The sequence below is a fragment of the Candoia aspera genome, chromosome 3 (assembly GCF_035149785.1).
Source record: "Candoia aspera isolate rCanAsp1 chromosome 3, rCanAsp1.hap2, whole genome shotgun sequence".
Lineage (NCBI taxonomy): Eukaryota > Metazoa > Chordata > Lepidosauria > Squamata > Boidae > Candoia > Candoia aspera.
Window position 1 is genome coordinate 37,414,644 of NC_086155.1, and position 9,782 is coordinate 37,424,425.

Below are 9,782 nucleotides of genomic sequence, written 5' to 3' on the forward strand. Positions count from 1 at the left end.
AACTTGCTCTCTCCCTTAAATTTCTCCAACTCAACTATCCAATCTTCATCCAGCATTTCAATGGCTATCCCAATCTCACTCTTAGAAAAGACATTTCTGTCACTGTTAAAATCCTCAATTTCTTCCATGACATCCCCAACCAGATGACACATTTTAGACCTCATATTTTCCACAATATCCTGAATGTCTTGCATAAAAACTTGGTAGGAGATAGACTCTGTTTAAAATCTTGGTGGAAGTCAGAAAAAAATCTGTTTAAAATCTTCCATGTCTCACACAGTAGATTATGGCACCCCCTAGGAACTTAACCAGCAAAAGTTGAAGATATGAAATAGTTCCGGAATGTGTTTACACAAGTGAAAGTGAGATATGCAGATAGTTCCCAAGTTCCCTTCAAATTTAGTACAAAAATAATAACAGGGAGACAATTATTTATTCTCAATCCTCCTTAGTATTTGGAGGGAAAACAAAGTCCAAAACTTTTTTTTAAATTTTTTTTAAAGTAATCCCAAAAACGATAAGCACCAAGACAACCAGCTTCTCCTTGCTGTAGAAAGCCTCTCTTTGCGTACTTAAAAGAAATATAAATTGGGTGACTTAGAAATGGGGTGGCCAGTTTTAGTGTCCCTTTAAGGCTACAGTGTGGCTTGGAAAATGGTGACATCCCTGCCTCCCAGCTAGCTCTTACAGGGCAAATGTGAACACTGTTTACAATCTTCTCGCTATAAGCAGCTGTCCAGAGGACAGATGGGGTGATTCCAGGTGTTTTCCTTTTTCTGGAAAACACTCCTGGGCTTCACAAAAATCTGCCTGAGCCCAAAAAAACTGCTGCATTGTCAGATCCGCCCGCTGAACCCGCGGGCACAGCTGTTCAGTCTGCCGTGTCCCCACCAGAAGTCCATCAGCACTTGTTCCTGAACTCTCTTGCTAAACAGGGTGGAGCCAAAACTTCTTTCTTGGGGTTGGGGAAGAGAGAAGACTCTCATTTCCATGGTGGAATTGGGGTCTGTCTAGTCGTCTTCAAGATTTCTAGAAAAAATGGCTTCTCAAGGAGTCTTGCAGTAATGCCTCTGATGCAATGGATTCCTGACTTTTTCTTTCTTTTAGTGGATTTGAGCTCTTTTCAGAAAGGGCAGGAAATTAGGAAGCACACTGAAGAGAGAGATGATTGCTTATTTACATATATTAATTCATTTAAATGTGATGCAGATTTTAAATCACCAAGGATTAACATTATACTTTCCATCTTTACTCAACTAAGCAAAGGCTTTTTCCTGTGACAGTTTCTACAGGTCCAGTTAATTTGAAAGTTCATGTATACAGGGTGTTTATAAAGTCCTTGTGCAACTTTAATTTTTAATAACCCTACTTTAGTATAAGATGTAAACAAATTACTAAGTAAAAGTTTCTTCTGAAGCTGCTGCCAACCCAGCTGTTTTTTCCCCATCCCCAGGAGATGCTGCCTCTGCACTGCTGAAGGATTGCCATTTCATAATGTTTGGAAGACTACTAGGAAAATGTTTCAAAAACAAAGGTGCTAACAACCAACATTTATTTATTTATTTATTTATTTATTTATTTATTTATTTATTTATTTATTTATTTGATTGATTGATTGATTGATTGATTGATTGATTGATTGATTGATTTAGCCACCGCCCATCTCCCCCCAAAGGGAGGATGTTCATTTAGAGCAAAATCTAAATTAGAATCTGTTCTGTAAACATTTTCTAGTACTAGTGTAGTTGCCATGTGGTGATAGAACAAAAATAATCCTCTGTAATGATTACTATAGGTACACCATTATGAATGCTTCTTGGAACTATATTGTTTGTCAGCAAAATTATGGAAAAATTGGGAACTATCAAAATGCATGGACTAGTAGTAGTTCCAACTTTTTTGTAAATCATATTCTATCTCGAGAGGCAACACCAAAAACTAAAATAGCAGCCAGGATCCAAAGAGGTCCACATAACCATCCAAATTGCTTGCTCACTTACACAAAGGAATCTTTTTTTCAGTCCTAGCAACAGGACCTAATACAGAATAGAATGCTTCTTAGAATAATTCCTGTTTTGAGGAGTGCCAGGAAGGGGGCTTTCATATGAAGTGGGCTGCCACATTCCTGTGTAAGTTAGATCTCTTTATCCCTACCAGATTTCATAAATGTGATTAACTTAAAATCTGCTCCCACACAGCTCACACATTCATACACACATAGACAAACACTCCACAAATCATCCTTTCCCTGCCATAATAACTAGAATAATTAGATGGTTGGTTGGTTGGTTGGTTAGTTGATAAATAATCACCAAGGATTAACATTATGCTTAAATTTCATATTTCTAGTAGCTGTGAGAGAGGATGTAACAGAACATGATAGCGTGATCCACATGTTCAGTAATTTTAGAAGTCATGGCAAGGCTATTTTCTCTGGCAATTATAATGTAAATTCTGGCCCTGAAGTTCATTATTTCATAACTGTTGCAAAGCAACCTGCTGTTTTCCAAGTAACTTGGACTACAATTCCTCAATGTATGAGAACCATGGTTTGCAACATCTAGAGGGCACTGGATTGTGGAATTTTCTTCTCAAAAGACTATTCCAAAAGTTTACATTTCTAATAATGGTAAGAAACTAGCCTATATTCTAATTTGTATTTATTAGTTCTTACACTTGCCATTTTTGTAACCTGAATAAATCTTATGGAACAGCACTCTGATCCTTTGTAGAGTACATTTATATTCCTGCTAACCTTTACTTTGAAGTTTAATGGCTCAAGCGATTTTCTTTTCTCCTCTTGATATTCTTTGCACTTGTTCTAATTTGGATTTAACATTAATCACCAAAACCAGGGTTCTTGGCTTAGTTCCAAAATCTTCCCTCTGAAGATGCCAGTAGGTTTGGATCCTGTGATCAGATTCAGCAGCAGCAGCAGCAGCACCATTTGCTGCACAAGCAACAGTCATGTATGCCCATGCTGAAAATGGCTTCAGAAGATTGGAAGAAATACTGAGCATATTCTGGGATCACCTGGATGCAAAGGGGTGATTCTGCAGCCATCTTAATCTGTTTATGTGTCTTGACATTTCAACAAATTATATCAGTTATATTACATTACCCTCTCCCAGAACACTAGGTTCTATTAAAAGAGAAAGGAAAAAGAATTGATTAAAATTTGAAATGTTCTAAGCTTGGGGAAACTATGTTGTTTCATTTCTCATTTTCTTTTCTTTCTTTCTTTCTTTCTTTCTTTCTTTCTTTCTCCCTTTTTCTTCATGTAATATGTTTTTTAGCATTGCAAAGCCTAGCGCAAGGCGCATATGCCTGTATTCTCTATTAGCAATTTCCTGGCACTTCCCCTTTGGAGTTTTAGGGTGCCTGCCTTAGACCAATTATTCCTATAATGGGCCACAAAAAATCTTAGAGACAAGTCATTGTATGCTGAAGAGTAACAATGAAGTTCACAGAGCTAATGAAAGGCTGCAGACTGATGAAGAAGACATTAAAAAATGCTAAGTTCCCTTTTTTCTTGGATTAGTTGTAAAAACATCATGATCTGCTACATTAGCTACTGGCTCACTGCTGAACAGAATAAGCCCATGAACAACAATATTTTCCAAGCTAGCAACTTGTTTAAAATTCATTTGAAAGAATCAAACCTTGCAGCAGTTTTAATAAGGCCTGATTAAGTTGCAAAGTAATAAGTCTAGATCCCAAACCAAGAGGAAAATGAACTCATTATGTGAAGAAAATGCTGAGCTCAGCAGTTAACGAGTTTGAGGTTACAGATGTTATCATTCTTTTCCCCCCCAGAGCCATATAGAATATTTCCACACTAGTGATTTAAACTGTCACCCAGACATTGTTGGGGCAATATAAAGCCTGTCTTCATTAGCGACACATCACCAACAAGGGCTAGATGATGTTACAAACTACTATTGTGAAAATGCTCAAATGTAGGCAAATTAGAATGTCATTATTCCACTTGTAGAACCAACTATGAGCTAGGGGAAAACAATTGCCTTGGACTGCAGGTTCTGAGGATACAGAAAAAGCTGTATCCACCACTATCATTTCTTTCTTTTTTTTAATAAGAATTTTATTAAGTTTGAAAGAAATGATAAAAACTACAAAAAAACTACAAAAGAAAAAAACTAAAAATAGTGCAAAATGCAAGAAAAAAGAATTTTAGAGATTACATGAAGTGACTTCCGACTTTCAACAACAGGAATATACAGCAATTTCTGTATTCAAACCCCTACTCTATATCAAAACCAGCTCACATTATTTCTATAAATCCTTCCATTAGCACGTATACAAATCACTAATACAATTGCTCCTTCCCCTTATAGAAAAAACAGAAATAATATATAAATCTACAAATCAATTTCCCTCCCCCCCCAAATTAATTATTTTCTTCCTATCACTATTCTATATACTTCTGTCCACTATAACAAAAATCAAATTACAAAAACTACTTTTATAATGAATAATAGTACAACACAACCCTATCAAACCTAAAAACCAATTATTATTCTTCCAGTCAAATCATTAAAGAAAAATGAAGTCATATAAGCCTTAATATCAAACCAACTATATATCCTTAATTTTTTTATATCCCACATCAAAATAAACCAGAACATTTATTTGTCTCCATGTAACACATACGGCATTTTTCATAAAGACATCAAGCAGCCCAACTGCCCTCCTTAAAAAGTCAAAAGTCTTCCCACAAAGCAAAATCATTTCATTCCCAAAACAATCCCTTAGAGAAAAAATCGACACCAGTATCTTGCAAGTCAGACTTCAACTCCTTCATCACCAAAGTGTATTCATCACCTGGCATTTCTTCAAAGAGTTCACTGTCGGGAGAAATACCTCGCTCTTGATAAAACGCTTCCTCTCCCACCAAAGCGTTCACAAGCAGTTGACACATTTTAGAGCAGATATTTTCTAAAATATCCCAAGTATCTTGCAGAATAACTTGAAAGGTATCATGGAGAATCTGTTCGAAACCACAACGAAGCCCAGAACGAAGCTCTGAGAAGATTTCCTTAAGGTCGTCCATCTTTCAGGCAAGAGATTATGGCACTCCCTGAATACTTGGCTAGCACAGATCAGAACTAGTGGCTTAATGAAAGGCTTCCAAAAGTTACTGAGTGATATTGACAAAAGAGAAAGTATTCTAACCAGCAGCTTCAGCACCTAAAGAAAGTGGATAGAAAACCTGAAGACTCAAAATGGCAAAGTCAACGTGTAGGAAAATATTAAATCCTTCAAATTAAATACACAAATAGCAACAGGGAGATGATTATTTATTGCCAGTCCTCCTTAAAATTTAAATGGGAAGTAAGCCAACAATTAAAGAGAAATTTTAAGATTAATCCAGAAATAATGATAAGCACCAAGAGATTTGTTTCTTCTTGCTGTGGAAAGCCTCTCTTGAGGTACAAAAACTTTAAAAATATATAAATTGGGTAATTTAGAAATGGGAAAGGCTCAGCCTAGTGTCCCATTAGGCTGCAGCATGGTCTGGAAAATGATGGCTTTCCCGACTCCCATCTCTTCTTACCAGATTGATGCAACGCTGATTGCTCTCCTCAGGCTACAAGGCAACCTTCCAGAGTACAAATGGGATGATTCTGAGCATTTTCTGTCCATGAAAATGCTCTAGGGCATCAGGAAAAGCCTCCCTGTGCCCCCCTCAAAAATCCACGCTGTCAGGTCTGCTTGCTGATCTCGCGAGCAAAGCTGTTCAGTTGACCATATTCCCACCGGAAGTCCTACCACTACCATTTCTTAAAATTTTGACCTATAATTAAAGAGGCAGGATGATGGGCAGCAACCCTGGTGTTGGATCAAAACTAAAATAATCCAGGGAGGTAATTAAAAAAAAAGTCAGTACAAGATCCTGGTAATGTTACAAGTACATTCTACCAACTTTCTAAAATTACTCACGTAGCTCAGAGAAGATTTCAGCCTACTGTTTAAAATTTAGTTTTTTTAGCAATATTTCATCTATCAGATTTATTAAAAAAGACTTAGCTTTCAGCTTCTAGAAGGGCTGGAAGGATATGAAGATCAAGAGGGCAAGATATTATTCAGCTGGAATCTGTAGCTGAGACTTAAAACAAAGAAAGATACAGTGAGAACAAATCAGAAGAACTTAAGAGGACATACTTTGTGGCCCCCAAAGGTCCAAGTGCTTACAAACATTTTCTGGGGATGCAGAGGAAGCATGACTACTCTCAGTGCATAATCTTTTACTCCAGTGATAACAAAAAGGCACCCACAAGGACTTTAATGCAATCTAATCGCATAAGAACTGAATCCATCACTCTCAGATCAAAGTATGTATAAACACTGAATAATGATCAGTGTTTTTATGAGATCATAAAAGCAAAGAATTGGAAGGGGCCATTAAGTCTAACTTCCTGCTTCATATAGAAATCCAGTTTAAAGCATCTCTGACAGATGACTGTCTAAGCCTCTTCTCGAACACATCAATAAACAGGAACCTACCACTTCTCTGGGTAAAAGTTCCCATTACTGAATTTCTTTTACTGTTAAGAAGGTTTCTTTCTAGATTTAGTCAGAATCTGCTTTCTTCTTTGCTCATTTATTTTTGTAAATAGCCATAACCCACAGGAGGAAAAAAATGAAGTTTATTGTAATTAAAAGAAATAAAAAAACACACACAAGCAACAGTATTTAGAGCAGACAAAAGTCAACATAATAAGTAGGTTAAACTTGGTAAACCATAAAGTTTTACAAATGATTTTGAAGTTCACTACACAGATTGGTGGGAAGAGCTAGAACAAGGCAATTAACAATTGGGGAAGTGAGAGACGAAAAGGAAAGAGCCTGGGTTTAGCTGGTTATAGAGCAAACCCACCAGTTTCTAATGGCCAAAGCTATTGTTAGGAATTTTACAATCTTTTTAGATTTAATTACAGTGCAATAATCTTGCAGCAGCTGATTGTGATAGGTGGGAAATATTGTTAATAAGTGGTTCAGTGAGATCATAGCACCAAGTGTGATATAAGAGGCAGTCTAGTGACACACGTAATACACACTTGACCTTGTTGTCAGTGCACACGCAAAGACAATTCTGGCAAGGAATATTGTGATGTTTACCTCTAGTGACAATTATGGGCAGGGCCTCATGCCAAAGTGAATGCCCTTCTGTACAGGGCATGAAGGATATGATAAATTATATCATATATTAACATCAAGATCCAAAACTCCACTTAAGCTCTGTGAGAGCTTTATCAGGACCCATTGAGTATATACAGTAGGTAAGGGAGATAGCTCACAGTAAGACAAATCCAAACCAATTGCTTTTTCCAGGATGAAGTATAACTATTCAAGACTGCAAGCTGAACCAAGGAATCCATCCAGGATGTTTGTTTTAGACAGAATTTAAGACAGCAAGTCTCAGGCAGGCCTTAAGGGAGACACAGTCAAGTTCCAACTGAGCAAGAGCATTCAAGGTTGATTGAAGAATATGAAGAATGGCCTTCAGAAAGTTAGACTGAATTATTTCCAAAGTAAAAGTGTCTTCATATGCATAGAGTTGAGCACCATACAGCAACGAACTTAAGACCTTGGCTTTGAATAATTTGATTACTGTAGGCACATAGTTATTGCCTTTGTGGCTTGCAGATGTAATCTTTTTTGGAGGCTTTCTGTGCTCTTAATAAGAGCTCACTTATTTGATGACTCCGGGAGGTAGATGGTAGAAAATGAATACCTAGATGTTTAAAGTCCTTGACTTGCTCAATAGCTTTGCCAGGGATTTGCCAATTAAAAGAAAGCTTAAAGCACTTTTTAGCGAAAGCTAGGACCTTTGTTTTAGCACAAGTTTTCCCAAGCACAGAAGGATTCTCCTGCTCCTAAATGTCCAAGGTGGCCAACAAGTTTAAATGACAGCAAAGCAAAAATAGCAACCTGACTACTAACAGTGGAAACACATTGGCAAGAAGTTAATTCAATCGTTTGGGGCCCAAGCCCTTACATTCACCTACCATTGATAATTTGGCCCTGGTCTCATCATAAATGGCGTAATGGAAGTTATAGTGAATAATGGCCTCCACTTGATCAACACCACAAGGACAGAGACCCTGTTCAACAGGGCGCTTAAAACATTTCCCTTCAAGATATGCCAAAGGCATGGTCTGCAAGTGAAGGGATGTAAAAGCCTTTCTCAGTGGGGCACTAGTAATATTAACCAGATACTGGGAGAGGCTTCTATTTTTTTTTTTATGATGATGAAACCAAGATGAAAATTTGGATGACTATACTGCAGTACCATCTTCACTGGAATCTCTTTCAAAAAGCCTATCTCTAATGTTTTTTTCTATTCCAAGTGTTAAGTTCCCCCCAAGAGTTTCTCATCGTTGTTTTCCCTCTTATGGCAGTGTTTGGAAACCATCTACAGTATCTGCGAGTGTATCATACTGTGCTTTTTGATTACAAGAACTCACCTATTACTGACGTAGTTTATATACCATTGTGGTGTCAATCATAATTTGTTTAACCAAACCATCTTTTAGTGAAGCCTATATGTACGTAGTCTACTGAACACCAGTTATGCTGGTTTAAGATAATCAAATAATTGGGTTTGGTGTAAAGCAGCTCCCTAATACTCTCTGCCAACAAAAGCATAGGAACTTGTGTCAGGAAATGAGATGGTAAATGACAGTGGGAACAGTTTGCCTACAAATTACCAATCACTAGTTGGGTTGCATAACTTAGGAAAGTGCAGTCAGATCTAGATTTCCCAGATTTAAAATGGTAAAATAGAACCACTTATTCTCTTGCGGACTCAGGAGGTTTTGTTCTGCAATTCAGACCCACAAGAGATTTCCAAGGCAGTCCGGAGTCTGGAGCACATCAGCAAGCTTCTCTCTTTTCCCCACATTTGCTGGAAATAGCTTGGCACTGAACTAGCCCCCAGCTGTTATATAAATTTCTCTCCTATGAATTTCCGGTCTGTAGTGGTATCACATTCAGTTTGAAGAAAGGAATGAGGCAGCCAGCCAAAAAATCCTTTGAAAAAGCCTTGCTGGAGCTTTTGTCTAAAGTCTGTAATCTTTTTTATTTAACCAAGAAATTGAATCCATTCTTCTAACTTGCAAACCTGCCTCTATCCTCCATGCAGCACTTTATCCTGGGATTTTGTGCATAGGTTAATGAGATCCCCATCTCCTCCATTTCAGATCAGCGTTCCTGTATGTACGTACCTACCATTTCAGTCATGATTATGCAAAGGCAACTCTTTTTCCAACATTTCATTTGCAGGATGATAGCACACAAAAATTGTACAGGAAGTAGTGAAACACAGTCTGTGTCTACCTAGCCCTGTTTGTAGCTCCCTGTTGCATCCCTGACAGACCAATCTATTGAGAAAGCAAAAATAGTCAAACTGGCAGAAGATTCTTCCCCAGTTGAGTTTGCATTTTGCAGATAATGAAAGGATGAAAATCAGGACTTGGCAGAAGTGAGCAAGCAAGGAGAATACAATGTAATAGACAGATTACAAGAAAGCTTGTGTATACTTTGAAAGGCTTGGTGTAAACAGCACACAAACCAATCTATGTATACGAACAATGCAGATTTTTAGATTTCACTATTAGGTCCATAAACTACATATTAAATTAGCAGAAAAAAATACTGTGATTTCAAGAAAATGAGTCTCCCAAAGGTTGGCTAGAAATTATGATGTAAATTTCCTGCTTCTTTGGATACTGAGGATAATGTCTTGCGTATTCTGAGGG